At 40.0% G+C, this 16,598-nt stretch overlaps 1 pseudogene; it reads left to right on the plus strand.

Moving 5' to 3' along the window:
- The first annotated feature begins 598 nt into the window (after window positions 1-598).
- Window positions 599-16,031, plus strand: LOC121193943 (annotated as a pseudogene).
- Window positions 16,032-16,598: the final 567 nt, after the last annotated feature.

Consider the following 16,598-nt stretch of genomic DNA (forward strand, 5'->3'; position numbering starts at 1 on the left):
TCACTGTCCCCTCTGCCCGCCTTGTTACCATGGGGAGCAGAGCATTCAGTCGCTCTGCCCCACAGCTCTGGAACTCTCTCCCACCTGACCTCCGTAATACCAACTCACTCCCACATTTCCAATCTAAACTCAAAACTCATCTGTTCAGATTAGCTTACTCCCCCTGACCACAACTGTATTGACTATTGTCTATCTTAAACTGTATTGTCTCTTTTGTTTTTTACTGTTTTTATTGTGTATGTTTTTATAATGTAAGGTGACCTTGAGTGTCAAGAAAGGCGCCTATAAATAAAATGTATTATTATTATTATTATTAAGGTTTTTTCAAAGTAGATATCACCTCATCTGTATTTGGGTCTCTGATTTTATATATATTATTAATTGCTTGTTGTTTGCATATCCGTTTTGCCAATATTATATTTCTTATGCATCCACCGAAGGCCTAACGGGAGTGATGCTCTGTCACATAATCTATTTAAACAAAGAAATTAATATACAATAAATGTTACTCAACAGAATTGGGTATAAATAAACTCAAATATAAGCAGAGGTAAACAAAAACAGCAGATAATATGGAGTAACTTACAGGTGTGGTAGCATGGCTGAGGACAAAGGGGGATCTGTGGAGAACACAGCCTCTTACAACCTCCTTAGCTCCTCCCCTGCACAGGTGAGCATTTCCACCCACTCCCTGTCTAACTAAACTCTCTGGATGTGAGATTCTTTAACAGTAAGTCTCCAATTTAACCCCTTTTTGCATTTGCAGTTACAGCTATTAGTTTTCCTCTAATGACTGCCTTCATAGCATCCCAAAATATTGTTGGATCTACTGAGCCATTCTACTATACTGCACCGAAATGAAAATTCTTGGCCAAAACCGAAAACCGAAAATGAGGAAACCAAGGCCGAAAACCGAAACACAGAAAGAAATTATTATGCCAATTATTAGTACCATTGCATTTATGGCTATGATTGTGTACTAACCTCACCAAATTTGCAAGGCATTGCGATTACATAATAAGAATGTTTCAAAGAATAAATCAATTTAAACAAGATTGTAAAATTAAATTTGTTCTCTCATAAAAACACAAAGTGCATATAAGTCAAGTGCATTTTAAAATTTTCGCTGTAGGCCTACAACATACATACATACATACATACATACAATAGTGTATCAAAACAAAGATTGCCATAGTCCATATGTTAACCGTAGGCCTTTAACAACAACAAATGCACCAGGAATTGCAGCGCTTTAAGTTTTAAACTTCGTTGCCTTTAAAAAAGCATCCGCAACAGAAGGAGTGGGCGTGCTCGGAGGGATTTTCCTTTTCTGTGCTGCATTTCTCTCATATTCAGCACAGCGATCGAGATGTTTGGATTTCAGGTGATAAATTAAACCTGACATTCTTTGCAGATGCACCCCTTCTTGAAATTTCAACATTACATGTTTTGCAAATCGCTATCCGTGTGTCTTTCTCAGATTTACTGAAATACGTCCACACCGCAGACATGTTGGCCTTTCCAGACAAGCTCGTACTGGCTCGTACTGGTTTTTGCTTGCGTCATCACAACATCCTGTTTCGGCCGTGTTGTTTCAGTGATAAAAGTCAGCCATTTTCGGCCGAAAATTTTTGGTGGCGGAATATTTGGTGCATCCCTAAGATATAACTTTTTATTTCTATTTTTACCTTCTCCCTTCTTTGATCATTATTCAGTATTCCCAGATTGAGTCTCCATACTGTATGCCGTTTTCTGTTTTTTAAACCTATTGTTAAATAGAGTGGGTTGTGATCTGACACGTCTGCTCCCCCTATTCCACATTCCCTCACCCTATGGCTATCCTCTGCTTTCATAAAAAAGTAATCTATCCTTGAATGAACTTTATGAGCTGCAGAGTAATGTGTAAAATCTTTTTCCAGGGGGTGTAAGCTCATCCATACTTCTATCATCCCCATCTCCTCCAAAGATACAGTGGGTATGGAAAGTATTCAGACCCCCTTAAATTTTTCACTCTTTGTTATATTGCAGACATTTGCTAAAATTATTTAAGTTCATTTTTTTCCTCATTACACACAGCACCCCATATTGACGGAGAAACATGGAATTGTTGAAATTTTTGCAGATTTATTAAAAAAGAAAAACTGAAATATCACACGGCCGTAAGTATTCAGACCCTTTGCTCAGTATTTAGTAGAAGCACCCTTTTGTGCTAATACAGCCATGAGTCTTTTTGGGAATGATGCAACAAGTTTTTCACACCTGGATTTGGGGATCCTCTGCCATTTCTCCTTGCAGATCCTCTCCAGTTCTGTCGCATACCATTTAGAATTAAGGCCAAAAAGTTCTATCTTGGTCTCACCAGACCAGAGAATCTTATTCTCAGTCCTTCAGGTGTTTTTTTTTAGCAAACTCCATGCGGGCTTTCATGTGTCCTGCACTGACTAGAGGCTTCCGTTGGGCCACTCTGCCATAAAGCCCCGACTGGTGGAGGGCTGCCGTGATGTTTGACTTTCTAGAGCTTTCTCCCATCTCCCGACTGCATCTCTGGAGCTCAGCCACAGTGGTCTTTGGGTTCTTCTTCACCACTCTCACTAAGGCTCTTCTCCCCCGATTGCTCAGTTTGGCTGGACGGCCAGCTCTAGGAAGGGTTCTGGTCATCCCAAATGTTTTCCATTTAAGGATTAGGGAGGCCACTGTGATCTTAGGAACCTTAAGTGCAGCTGAAATTTTTTTTGTAACCTTGGTGAGATCTGTGCCTTGCCACAATTGTCTCTGAGCTCTTCAGGCAGTTACTTTGACCTCATGATTCTCATTTGCTCTGACATGCACTGTGAGCTGTAAGGTCTTATATAGACAGGTGTGTGGTCTTCCTAATCAAGTCCAAACAGTATAATCAAACACAGCTGGACTCCAGTGAAGGTGTAGAACCATCTCAAGGATGATCAGAAGAAATGGACAGCACCCGAGTTAAATATATGAGGGTCATAGCAAAGGGTCTGAATACTTATGGCTGTGTGATATTTCAGTTTATCTTTTTTAATTAATCTGCAAAAATTTCCCAATTTGTGTTTCTCTGTCAATATGGGATGCTGTGTGTACATTAATGAAGAAAAAAATAAACTTAAATGATTTTAGCAAATGGCTGCAGTTTAACAAAGAGTTAAAAATGTAAGGGGGTTTGAATACTTTCCGTACCCACTGTATATTTATGAATTTTGTCAGATACATTTTGTTCTTTTTGAGGCTAGTTGTATCCATTTTGTGATTTCTAATAGCATTTAGATCTCCTCCACAAATTAAAATACCCTTTGTTTCTGCTGCTATGACATCAAATAAATATTTGTCACTTTCTGGGGGTGCATATATGTTCATGTTCATGAATGTTATTGGTTCCTTCTCTTTTACCAGGTCTTGGCTGGTTGACCTGATTATAAGCTAAAGCACCCCCTTTTTTCATACCCTCAGACCAATCTCTGGCTTGGGGCAGCTGTCCAGCATAGCGATAAGTTCCTGGGCCCCTGTGTGCTACGATGTAGTCCTCCACCAGCTCCGCTGCCTTAGCTGCTGTGTCTGGATTCCTTTCCTTTACCCAGGTCTTCACCTCTGGATACAGCACCCTGGATACAGGTACTGTTCTAGGACAATTGTCTCCATGATCTGCTCTTTGAAAGCCTTGCTGAATTCTACCCACTTGCAGAACAAGTCCTTAAGTCAGGTGTGAAGTTCTTGGGGAGACTCTTCTTCCGATGTGACGAGGGCCCGAAACCGCTGGTGGTATGTGTCCTTGCTGATCTCATATTTCTTTAAGATGGCAACTTTCAGTTGATCATAATCTGTGGAACATACAGGGTCCATAGCAACAAAAGCACTTCTGGCTTTGCCAGTTAGGAGAGGGTGTCAGTAGTGTTTTGTCTAGTAACACTGGGCAACACAGGTGTGAAGAGTCGCCTTTGCGTAGCTGCATGATTCTTCAACAGAAACTCTTCTGTATGGCATTCATAGGCCGTATGTGTTGTATTAATGGTAAATATTTGGTATGTTGGTACCTGCATAAATGTTTGCAGATTAAACCTTGATTAGATAAATGTTTTCTTTGTTCCATTTTGTGGATCTTTGACCCATACTTTTCTTGTGGTGTAAATTATATTTGTAATTCTTATTTATTTAATTGCTTTTGTTTTTATTAAGTTATTTACTGCCATAATTATACAGTCATTTTAATGGTTAAGTTTGTTGTTCAGTTGAGAGTCGGCAGCTACTTTATAAATATATGAATTATTTCAGTCATTTCTTTTAAGCTTCTCAGATGTGGGCACTGGCTGTTTTTCTTTGTTATATGACAATAAATTAGACATTTGTATGTTTTGCTTGGATGGAATGGCCACATTGAAGACATTTCTGTGAGCTCTGTGCAAATGTCAAGGGAGTTTTGTTTTATGTTTTTTTTTTCTTAACAATTCATGTAAATGAATTGAAAAGAAAAACAATCTGCAAATAAACTGACAATAGGTCAAACATTGGTTGCAGCCTTGTCACAGTCCTCTAACAAGACTAAGCATTATAGGCCATTCACATCTGTGTCTGTCATAAACTATAAAATGTGATGATTAATGTGTTCAGTCAACCACCTCTATCCTCTCCTTCCCGGTTTGAAATGTATGTGGCGAAATGGGGGGAGGGTAGTAGGGTAGATATACTATACTAAAAGTAGGAGTCCGACAACGACACCTTGGGAATTTCACCCAAGGAATATTATTGTAGGTCTGAAGTGCATTAACAAACCCCAAAACAAGGGCACTCAGGTCTGTTCAAAGAAGGAAGGGGAGGAGACGTGGTTCCAAAATCAAAGGAGTACAAGTTTTATTAACAATAAATTGCACAACGGTAAAAGCAATGCGCTAAAATGACTGAACCCCCACTTAGTGCCAGAGGCTTACCGGCCGTGAGGAGGGCTCAAAAGGGGGGGTCAAGGGGTCCAAAAAGAAACAGGGAACACCCCACTCATACGTGCCACACACACAGCAAACGGTGAAGTGCAGGAGAACCTTAAACCACAGGACCACACAGCATACGAGGACACCACCACCACCTTCGGCCGTCAGCACAAGGGGAACAAGAAAACACAGTTAAAAGGGTCGCCAGTCAAAATAAACCACCAACAAGAAAAGCAAGAAACAACCAAAAAAGGAAAAAAAGAACAAAAGGAAAAAAAAGAACAACAAAAAGAAAACAACAAACTCAACAATCTTATTTCTGGCCAACAATGCTAAACTAAACCAGGAATAGACACATTCTTTCACAAAAAAACCCAAAACCACTACCAAAAACAACCAAAAGAAATAAATGAAAACAGATTTAAAAAAGCATGCACACAAGTTGCCTAGATTTAAATAAAAACACATATGCTGGCGCTATCAAGCGTCTACCTGCACTCAGACAGGAGAGGAGATGCAGCACCCCGGAAGTGGGCCTCGAGCCAGGAAATGAGAGAGAGAACAAAGAAGGAAACCACCCTCTTTTTATATCCTCGCTCCCTACTCTGATAGGCCAATGAGCCCGGCAGTTCCCGCATAATAGACTTACCTGCATTACACCGCAGCAGCAGAGCATGCCGCTACATGTACATTCACTCACTTCACTTTTCTTTTTAAGGAGGAGGTGTCAAACAAGATCTCCACCCTGACCCACAGCTTCCACGATATTGATGGACATAAGTAGAAAGTAAGATCAGGTCATGGCACCTGAGAACAGCCCTGGACTTTTCATGACAATGTGCTGTTCCCTGCAGAGCTTTTATACCTGGAGAGCTTCCTGCAGACCTTCAAACGAGAGTGAACTGGAATCGACAGGTTGGACAAACCTGCCCCACACTAACCTGGTCTTCCAGGTTAGTACTAAAAAAATGTACTAGCATTCTGCTTCTACAACACTGTCACACTCACAAACAAGGATCAAAGACAAGTTTTTAATTGGATTTTAATATTTGTAACCCACAGAAGACAACAATCCACAAATATCTCACTATCCACAAACATTTACTTTTAAATTTGTGTTTGTGATTTGCAAATACACATAGCTTTCTTTGTAAACATTTAAGCAGTAGATCCATTAAACCACAGGGTTTTGCACATTTATCAATCGCTTCCCGTCCATTTGTGGACCATGTGACATCCGTGACTTCCCTCATATTTCTTTGCGTATTTTTGTCTTAATTTGTACCCAAGCCGATGTGTAGAAGAAAATCCTCCAATGTGAGGTGCAGTTACTAGTTACGCCAGCAGGTGGTGACATTGCCTCATATGAGATCTACAGTCTATACTGGACAACAAGGAGGAGGACAGCAGCCTGGCTTCAGTCAGGAGGACAGCATGTTTTTTTAACTTAGTGGCTGTGATTCAGGATAGGGTTCATCACCGTCATCTCCAGGTGAGCATGCAGTGCCGTTCTTGTTTACTTCTTTGTGTTAGCTGTGGAAGTTGTATACAAGCCAGCTCACGTTGATCATTTAGTTCAGGCAGAAGGAGGCATGTCTGTGAGGCATGAATAGCAGCAATAGATGCTGTAACTGTAAACTGTTACAGCATCTGTTTCACTGAGGTGAAATGGGAGAAAAAGAAGCTAAGCTAACTTCATTTAGCTTTAGACATTTGTGGTCTTCCAACACCACAGTATTTCCACCTCATGGGCATTAAACTGTGATCATGTGACACACTTCTTTTGAAACCATGGCCTAGTCTCTGTGACCTCTACTACTTCTATTACTGCTACTGCAGATACTAATACTATTGCTGGTACTACTACAGCTGTTGCTACTACAACTGTTACTACTACATCTGTCACTACTACAACCACCTCGGAGTCCTTCATAACCTATCAACACACACATCTGAATGTAACTTCAGTTTTACAAGATTTTTAACTATGACCACTGTATTTTTTTGTTCTGTACTGTAATTTCACCTGAGCTCACTGTCCTACACAAATTTGCAGGAGACTGGGAGGACAGTGATCATCTACACATCATCTACACATGCACTTGACTCAGCGGGCGCTGATGTTATTTACCTCAAATATCAGACTCCACACAGACACTAAAAGCTTAACCCAACTTTTTCATATGTGCAGTAGTACTCCCCAGCACTTGGACAGACATGCTGCTGTGCAAAACCTGTGGCTGTTTTCACATCCACCTAAATTTGCCACTAGCATCGTGTTGAAATCTGTCAGTTAAGCACTGATTCTCCTGATTTAAATGAATATGTTGCTAATGTTGGACTATATTTAATTAGGTTCTTGTATGCGTGTTTGCCTTTAAATAACATTTAACATTTGTTAAATGATTTAACATTAAAGTGTAGAAAATCATGTTGAGAATTTTCAAAGTAAAGCACTGAAATCATTTTGGTATCAATACAGAAACTCGGGTGTCGTATTGGCACTAGAATAAAAATATCTTAATACCCTGTCCTGTTTAGCGTCTTCAGTTTGAGTGTCCTGCAAACTGCATGCTGGCTCACTGTCACACTGTTAGGACTTATTGGGACACTTAACTAGAACAGAGCCATCATTAATGTTACAAGTACCTGTGCTTTTCCAGCTATGACCATTTAAAATGCCTTAAAATGTCATCCAGTTTAGCAAATAACTGACCTGGTAGTCAGCAGAGACTACTTCTTGTTAACACAGAATAACAAGATATAACCTGACATGGTAAATAAGTAAACAGCAATGAGCACAAATGAGACCCACTGTGCTGAACCTCAGTTACATCAACATCTTCAGCCTGACCATACTGACAGGTTCTCTAAACTGTGGTCCATAGCCTGCTTTATTTGGTGACTGGGCAGCGTGAATAAATGAACCAAATATTAAATAATGCAAGAAAGTTCATTTCTGTGCTTTGGTTCAGCCAATAGAAAACAATCATTGTGTGACTGCACAACACATTGTACTGCAGTAAGGTCATGTCATCATCTGCTGCTTATCTGGGGGGCAGGTTGCGGGGGGCAACTGCTGCCCAGTCCACAATACACCATAGCCCTACGGCACCTCCCACAGGTGGTGAGCCCATGGGGGGTGGTGCTGTCCGGAGTGGGGTTCAAACCCATGACCCCAAAATATTGAGTCTCATGCTCTACCAACTGAGCTAACCGGGTGGCACTGCAGTAAGGTGTGGTTTGAAAATAAATCTCTTTTAATTAACGTTTATTTTCCTCTTGATTTATTTTTTGTTTCTCTCACAGCTAGTTCGCTTTATGTTCAGACAAACATGAAGCGGAGGAAAAACTGGGAGAGCAGGTAATGTATTAACATAAAATGTCTTCTGTAAAACCTTTTTGGTGATGTTTGTGTCATACTTTTGACGTCCACATCCTGGACCAAGGAACTTTATTGTCATACCAGGACATTTGCATGTTATGGTAGTTAAGCCATCAAGAGCGAGTTGGAAAAATAAGGCTTAATCCCGGGAGCTCGAGAAGCCGCTGCACCACTGTGCGCCGCCATCTTGTTGTTCAATAATAAATGAATAAGCAGTTGTTCCAGCTCTCCATCATGAGCAAATACATTTCTCCTACAGTTATCCTGATATGGTCTTTTTCTTTTCTCACACCTCACTGCTGATCAGAACCTGATGTTCATTGAGCCGTTCTGCAAAACAGCAGCCAAAACCAAAGAGTAAGTCCACCTCACTTTCTCTGCTTGATTCATTGCAATGCTGTTTCTTACACTAGATGTATATAATTACTAAAATTACCAAGCAGTAACAAAAAGTTAGTGTCATGTAGAACAGGTTATCAGGGATCTGCATCCCAAGTAAACGTCTAAGATTTTTGTGTAGGTTTTTGATTTTTATGTTTTACGATATGTGCAGAAGATTTAAGGAATTGGCTGGAAAGTGTAGCAGCCAAATTAGGGCTGATTACTGTCATTCATTCACAGGCTCTGATTTTCTTTTTCATAGCAGAATTTCTTTCTGCTTTGAAAAATAATTTGAACATATGTGTTATTGTTCCTCATCAGTTTGAGTCAGAAGGTGGGTATATGTGATAGGACGGTGATGAATGAGTTTTGTTCCAATTGACTATGTGTGTGTGTGTGAGTGTGTTTTGCAGTTTGACTATGTGGCCCTGGCAGACAAGCTGTTGGACTTAGCCAGTCGGAGCAGTACACCCATCTCAAACAGACGGAGACTCTACGAAATCAGTGAGTACCACCTCTCACACTATATTCTGTGTGTGTGTGTGATTCAGATTTAAGGTATAATGTTTTCACTGTGTTTGATCTGATTGGCCTTTTCACAGCAGACATTTTGACTTGATCATAGTAGGAAATGCACATTAATGACATTAATGATGACTCTGCTCTATTCAAGTGTCTATTCGGCTTCTGCAATAAATATATCAGACATCAGAACATCTGAAGCTTAAGAATAAATGGGTAAACCAAGTTTTTCAGGATCATATCATTTAAAGAAAGACATATGTCTATAGTAGTAAAAAGAAATATTCCATACAGAAACAAATCACAGTCATAGATCCAAATGGATTATCATTAATGGGTTCATTAACAAACTTGTGGAGTCCAGTGTTATCATAACTGATATGAACAATGGCCGAAACTAAGAAAATAAGTTGTACCTGATTCCTGTCTGTATGGTTAGTGAAAAAAAAAAGACAAACTTCATAACTGAATCTGAAATGAGACCTAGGAGGTATTGAAAACTGTGCCCATCTGTTCCAGTCTGCACCTCTGAGGAGTCAGGTTGGTGGAGGTCAGTTTGTGTCAGTGACCTAACTGAGTTCTGGTTCATTCCAGCTGTAATCAAACTAAAACCTGGTCTAAATCATTTATAACTGCATAAAGATCAATACTTCTGTTATCATTTAATTATTAAAAATACTACATTTTGCACTAATATAACCAGAAATATCAGGATGAAGGATATTAAATATTGAATGGATGCTTTGCGGAGTAAAATGAGCAAGCCTTTCAGAGCATGACAGATGGTCTGCTAAATTAACTCTGGCAGCTTTTTACTACCCGGTTGAACACAGTAGAAGCTAACTTAATGATTTGCCATTTCACGTTCATTCATTTCAAGTGTCACGTACAAAACAAACACACAGGCTGTGTTTTCACTTCAATAAAGAAAGTTATTGACTTTTGATTTTTAGTTTGTTTAGTCGTGGATTAACTCCTGCCCTCCTGTGACATTTATACTGCACCAATGAATGACATTTGCTTGAATCTAATGCATTTTATTCTTTTCCCTCACCTTGTGTTGGATCTCAGACTGCGTGACCTTGGTGAAGGTAGGATGATCGCACCTTATTTTTTCACACTCTTAGAAAAACTGTTAAATTCTTGATCTGATTGCTGCGGCTCAGGAGCAAGAGCAGGCTGTCCCATAATCAGAAAGTCAGTGGTTTGATCCCTGGCTCTTCCATTCTGTATGTCAAAGTGTCATTGGGCAAGATACTGAACCCCAAATTGCCTAGTCAGTGGCCCCCTCCATGGTCAGATGCGCTTCTTGGACACATTGAACATACCTGCAGAATATTGTCAGGGATGGATCAGGCTGTAGAAAGATTCTTTGTCAGGTGTATTGAAGGAGGATATAAGATAAGATTTGAATGAGAACTTGTGGCCAGATTGACCAACACTGTTGTATTCCTATATCTGTAGCTGTATATTTGTACTGCATGTATAGTAAGTATGTACAGTATTGTACTGTGCACTTAGAATTACTTGACGAAAAATAGCAGTAAATGTATTTATTAGTGTTTTTAGGTCAGTGTTTTCTGAGTGAGGTTTCTTAGACAGATGTTGAGTGATGGAGTGATAGAGTGCTCTGGTACAAACATTAACAAACACTTTACCAGACAGTGAACTAGAGAGAAATGTGAGCTACAAATTGTAAAAACAATATCTGACCTTGTCTTACTCTGGTGTCTTTCTCCTCTCAGGCGTCTCCTGAGGATGAGTATCCAGAGGAGGTCTCCACAGATGAGGATGATGAAATGTTTGCCCAGCAGGAAGAGCATGAAGAGACAAGGAGGAGATCACATGGAGGAGGATGAGGAGGGGACCATAGCAGCAAAGAAAAGTAAAGGTAACACTGATGCCTCTATAACCTGGACGACATTTATTAACACGTAGGCCTACGTTTAATTTAAATGTTGGTGATATTCATTCTCTATGTGGAGTCAGTTTAAATTAGGTGAAGAGCAAGTAAGGAAAAGAAGAAAAGAAAAGGAGAAAAAAAATTGGTCACAGTGGTCCAGCAGCATAAACTGTAAAATTTGTCAGGGAAATTTTCAGGGGCAGCGTTAGAATGGTGCATGTCAGACACCAAAAGTGGTGCACATCCACCAGTAGGTGGTGCTAAAATCAAGGCCAGTAACTCCCACATGCATGCATTCCCTGAATTTAGCTTGTGATATAGGCCACTCTCACTCATTTTTTTTCTTTTTTGCAAAACCAAAAACAGAAAGAAAGCATTCTGACTGAGTACAAGGACGTTCTGTTTTATGGCGGGTTTTATCCCGTCACATTAAGCTGTATTGGCAGCTGGAGACGGTAGAAGCTCAGAGGTCACTGAGGACCTGCCATTTGAAATCAAACCTTTTAAAAGCACAAAATTGCAAAGCATAATAATCAGGTGGATTGCGTGTGTTTACAGCATTGTGTCAAGGTGTGGCTGTGTAATTAACCACATATAGACGTGGCAACTGATTTTAAGTATAGCCTAAGCCTGCATGTGTATTTTTCTGGGTCATTTTTCATCAGATAAAGTTGAATTTTTACTGATTCTTACCTCCTCCTCAGCATGGTGCTGTTTGAAACAGAAAAAGAGCTTCTCCACAGGGTCAGTCAGAGACTCTGCTCCTCTCTGTGGAGCCCTGCGCCACTGACAAGGACCAATCTGAAACCTTTTCAAAGAAGACGAAGAAGAAGAAAAAGAAGAAGAAGAAGAAGAAGAGGAAGAAGAAGAAGAGCCTGAAAGCAGAATTACTAACAGGTGGGACTGAGGCACAGATCACATCAATAAGCTGTGAGGCATCAGAGGAAAACAACGCAATGACAGTGCTGGAGACCGAAGCTACAATGCCTGCCATGAAGAAGAAGAAAGGTGAAAACGAGCGAGGGCGAATCACAGATCCACGGTGTGATTTCAGAAGACAATGCTACATCAGTACACTGTGAGGATTCAGCAGATGGTAACACAGTCACCAGGGCTGAGAAGCCAACTGATGCTATAACTCCTGCCAAGAAGAAGAGTAAGAAAAAGAGCCTCAAGGCAGATGCACAGGTTGAGGTAGAAGGAAAACACACCGACAGTGAGATCACATGTGAAGCATCACAACATAGCACAGCAACGCCACTTAAAAAGAAGACAAAGAAAAAGGACAAGCATGAACAGACACTTGAAGCTTCACCTGCTGCAGATGAAAGCACAGTAACACCACTGAAGAACAAGAGGAGGAAGAATCAAAAAGAAGCTATGACTTCAGAGGAGACCGCTCAGGTGGTGAATGCTGAGAAGCTGCTTTTTGAGATCACCATGACAACACCAGCAAAGAAGAAGATGAAGATACCAAAGTTGGCAGCAAGCCAGACCACTGAGATGAAAGATGAAAGCCATTTGCAGGTGGTTGGCAGTACGGATGCAGAGCTCCCATTGGATGAAACCGAGATGGTTTCTTCTTCCAGGAAACCCACCAAGAAGAAGAGGAAGGTCCCTGTGGAGTTTGAGTATGAGGCTGATGAGCTGGAGGCGGCTGCACTGATCAGTGACCCTGCAGAAGGAGAGACTGGTGCCAAGAAGACTAAGCTGGGAACTGTAAGTATGTGATGAGGTTAAATGGTTCAGATGAGATGAAGTGACTGAAGTGACACACTGTCTTCTTACACTGGGACATAATTGTTCTCTGAAATGATTTCCCACCTCAGGATGCTGAAAGGCCATCCACACCTCTGAGTGCTAAGAAGTCACAAAAGAAGGTGAAGACCCCCTCACAGGCAGTGTCTGACTTCATCACTTTTCAGAGCAACACTGTTGCCCCAACACCACTCTTCTTCAAGACAAAGGGAAGTCCCAGCACCCCACCGAAGGTAAAAATGATGCAGTCACAATTACAGTCAGAACTAAGCCTCAAAAGGTCTGTTCACACAGATTACGAGAAAACTTTTTAAGGTGTTTCACAAAACCTGGACTAATAAAACATAAACTGTCCTTATGGTTTGATACCACTAGAGCTAAGGTAGAGCCAAGATATGGAGTACAATGATTTCACTGCACTTGAAGGATGTTTTTCCCCTAAGCTGCTCAGAACTAATGTTGTAGTCAGATGATGCTGTTTGCAGGTTGTCCATGATCTGAGGACATTTTTAAGATATTAGAATGGAAAATTGGTCCTTGGTGAAGCACTTTGTTAAAAGCTGATTACCTGACTGTCTCTGAATCTTAATGTGATGCTTTCTGGTCTTCTGGGAGAGAATACAAGCGTTGAATCTACAATAGAGGCAATAGAACAATCTGAAGGGGCAAACTAGTGAGTAGCATTGTACCAAAATGAACTGAATGGAAAAATGTCAGCTACAATAACTAGAGAATCTCTTAAGGATGCTTTAGTTTCCTAATGGTCAGTTCATTCCCACCATAATGGGCTGGTTACTCCATCCTGAGGGCGTCATATAGGGCACAGTATCTCATGTTTTCCCATACAGTTCACCCTACAGGGGGAACTCTGGCGTACCATATATAACTGTGCCTTCTACTTTTTGTGTTTTCATTCCACAGAAGAGTCAAACTCCCAAGTCTGAAATCCAAGAAGGTGACCTTTGGGCTCAGGAATAATAAAACTGCTGGTAAGGTATTTATAAGAAATAATATGTATTCAATGTCAAATTTTAAGAAACAATTTACTATAATGGGAGAGCTTTTTTTTTTTAGTTGAACCATTACTGAGTCATTCAGAGACAGAGTCTGACAGAATGAACCTCTCCAGTCTCCGCTTCACATTTCGGAATGAAGAAAGCAGGAAAACTGCTCTTCGGATTCACATTAGTGTCTTAAACAAAGCTTGATGAAGTGAGGCGTGCAGTGTGTATATTTACTGCAGCCACTTAGGGCTCATTTAATCCGACTCTGGGTCTGAGGAAACAGAAGTGGGTTCTAATATTTGGTTTGTTGAAGCTCAGCCCATTTAATTTTTCATCTACATGTAACCCAGGTCCCATGTAATTGGAAATAAAACTAGAGTGGACAATACGATGAGACTGGGCCTGGGCTCGTTGTAGGGAAATACAACTTTTTTTCTTTTGTAACTCTAATAATATACTTAAATAAAATATGATGACCACCACAACTATACTTTAAATGCAAAATTATCCTTTCTCAGGTATTTATTCACAGAAGTTAAATAAAATTCAAATAAAGTATTTGGACTGAAATAACAAAATTTATAAGTTTTTGCAAAAAGGACAACTATAAAAAATAAATAATACCAAAGAATGTTTCCAAAATAAAATTCACAGGTTCTTGTTTTGCTTCACCTTGCCTTCAATTCAAAATGACAAGTTAACCCTTCTTCTGTTAGATACTTTAGTTAACAACAGGTACCCTTTAATTTTCTGTTTCACACAAAACTCTTTTTTTTCTTTTCCAAGAAAAACCCTTAATTTGATACCTTTAAACCTTTTTTCAGTTATCCAATAATATAGTATTTTTAAATGCACAGTAAACTCAAACTCTGTATTATAACTGTGGGCCCACACACTCATTTGCAATACACCATAAGTTTAACCCGTTGCAGGCCTGTTGACGATGCTTGAGTGCGGTGAGGCCCAAAACAACAATGGCCGTTTCACTCAACTGAGCTTAAAATAAAAGCACGTGCACTTTGGTTTGTTCTGTTAGTACTCACGAAATCCAGGGGGTGAGGGTAAGAGGGGAATGGTGAAACTCTCACGGGGAATGGTAATGGCAGTGGCAATGAAATGGCAGTCATAGTTCAATCACACAGGTGGCGATGGTACACAGCGGCGAGTCACCAAGAAGGTAAAACACACGTGGCACGTGCGCAGCACACACACACACCAGGGGCCATCTTGTTGGAAATCCGTCTCGACCTCTCTCCTTCTCCAACGTCCGCCTCCTCTGGCAGGTTACACAAAAGTTTATATCCAGGACCCACGAGTAGTCGACCTCCTCCATAAACTTAAATGCTCCCCACACAAGGCTTCTTCTTAGCTCTCTTGATCGATAGCGTCTGTCTCACTCCTGTCGCATGCTCAATCCACAACACACTAACCTTCGCCACTAGTCCCGCCTCCCTTACACAGTCAACACACTCTGATTGGCTTGTGAGCTTGACCTCAACCAAAGGCAAAACAGGTAATGAAATGATTGACATATAACAGGTAACAGGTTAGGCTTTACACATAAACACTGCTTCTTCCTCTTTTCTTTCCGATCTCAGTTATTTTATGAACTTAAATGAACTTAAAGACCTTAATATTTATTTATCTTTTAACTGTAAATAGTCCATTCTTGTAAACCACATATGATATTTATATGTTTATACAGAACATATTTTAACTGTTTTCTTTTATCATTATGAACTGTAGTTATCATGAACTTTGCTTAATGTGAATTTTTAAAACATCATCAACATTATATTTTTTTAACTGAATTTTTTATGCACTGTACCCTATATGAATTTTGTACAGGGCTACATACAGTACAAGTTAACAGCTCAGCCAGTAATAAAGTAACTATCAAAGGTTTTGTTTAGTTATTTTTTTTTAAATAGCGTCCAGGACCTGCCCACCCACACTTTGTTCTGAAGAGTGATTTACACAGAGACAACACACTAAAAGAACAGTTTCATGAAAAAGGACAAAAGAGATTTATCATACAGATCTTTACATAGCTGATTTGAATTAGCATTTGTTTAATTCAGAGCAGTTGCAGACAGCTGTTTGACATCTATTGTGTTAATCCTGTAGCAGAAAATCAGATCTAGTGATTATGTGGCATTACAGTACAATTAACAGTTGAAAGTGTTAGTTGATAAATCAGTCAGTTTGTTGATAGAGAATTGGTTGCCAACAATTTAAATAATCAAATGCAAAAATCCTAAAAACTTCACAGCTTCCAGCTTCTTAAATGTGAATATTGGGCAGTTCTCTTCATAATTTGTTTTTTTTTTTTTGTTCATTGAGAAAATAATTGAGTACAAATTCCAAACCTAAACCTCTGTTCAGTTTACACAACTGTGAATAAAGTGATCTGTATGCAATCATGCAAGATCATTCTGTAACCATGGAAACATCCATGTGAGCATGGGCTTGTGTATTGTGCTTGTATCCTACTCTATGTATATAGCAGTATGTCATAAAAGAGTGAGCAGCAACCACAAAGCATCATGAACTGTCATGAACTCTTTGTTACACCAAAATAATGACACACACAAGGCACAACAATGTGCTACACAACCTGCTGTCAATCACCAGACCTTTTGTCCCCCGATACACCTGCATACCTACACCTGATGGAGCACGACAAATCAGTCATGTGTCAGTACACATGA

The sequence above is a fragment of the Toxotes jaculatrix genome, chromosome 15 (assembly GCF_017976425.1).
Source record: "Toxotes jaculatrix isolate fToxJac2 chromosome 15, fToxJac2.pri, whole genome shotgun sequence".
NCBI lineage: Eukaryota > Metazoa > Chordata > Actinopteri > Toxotidae > Toxotes > Toxotes jaculatrix.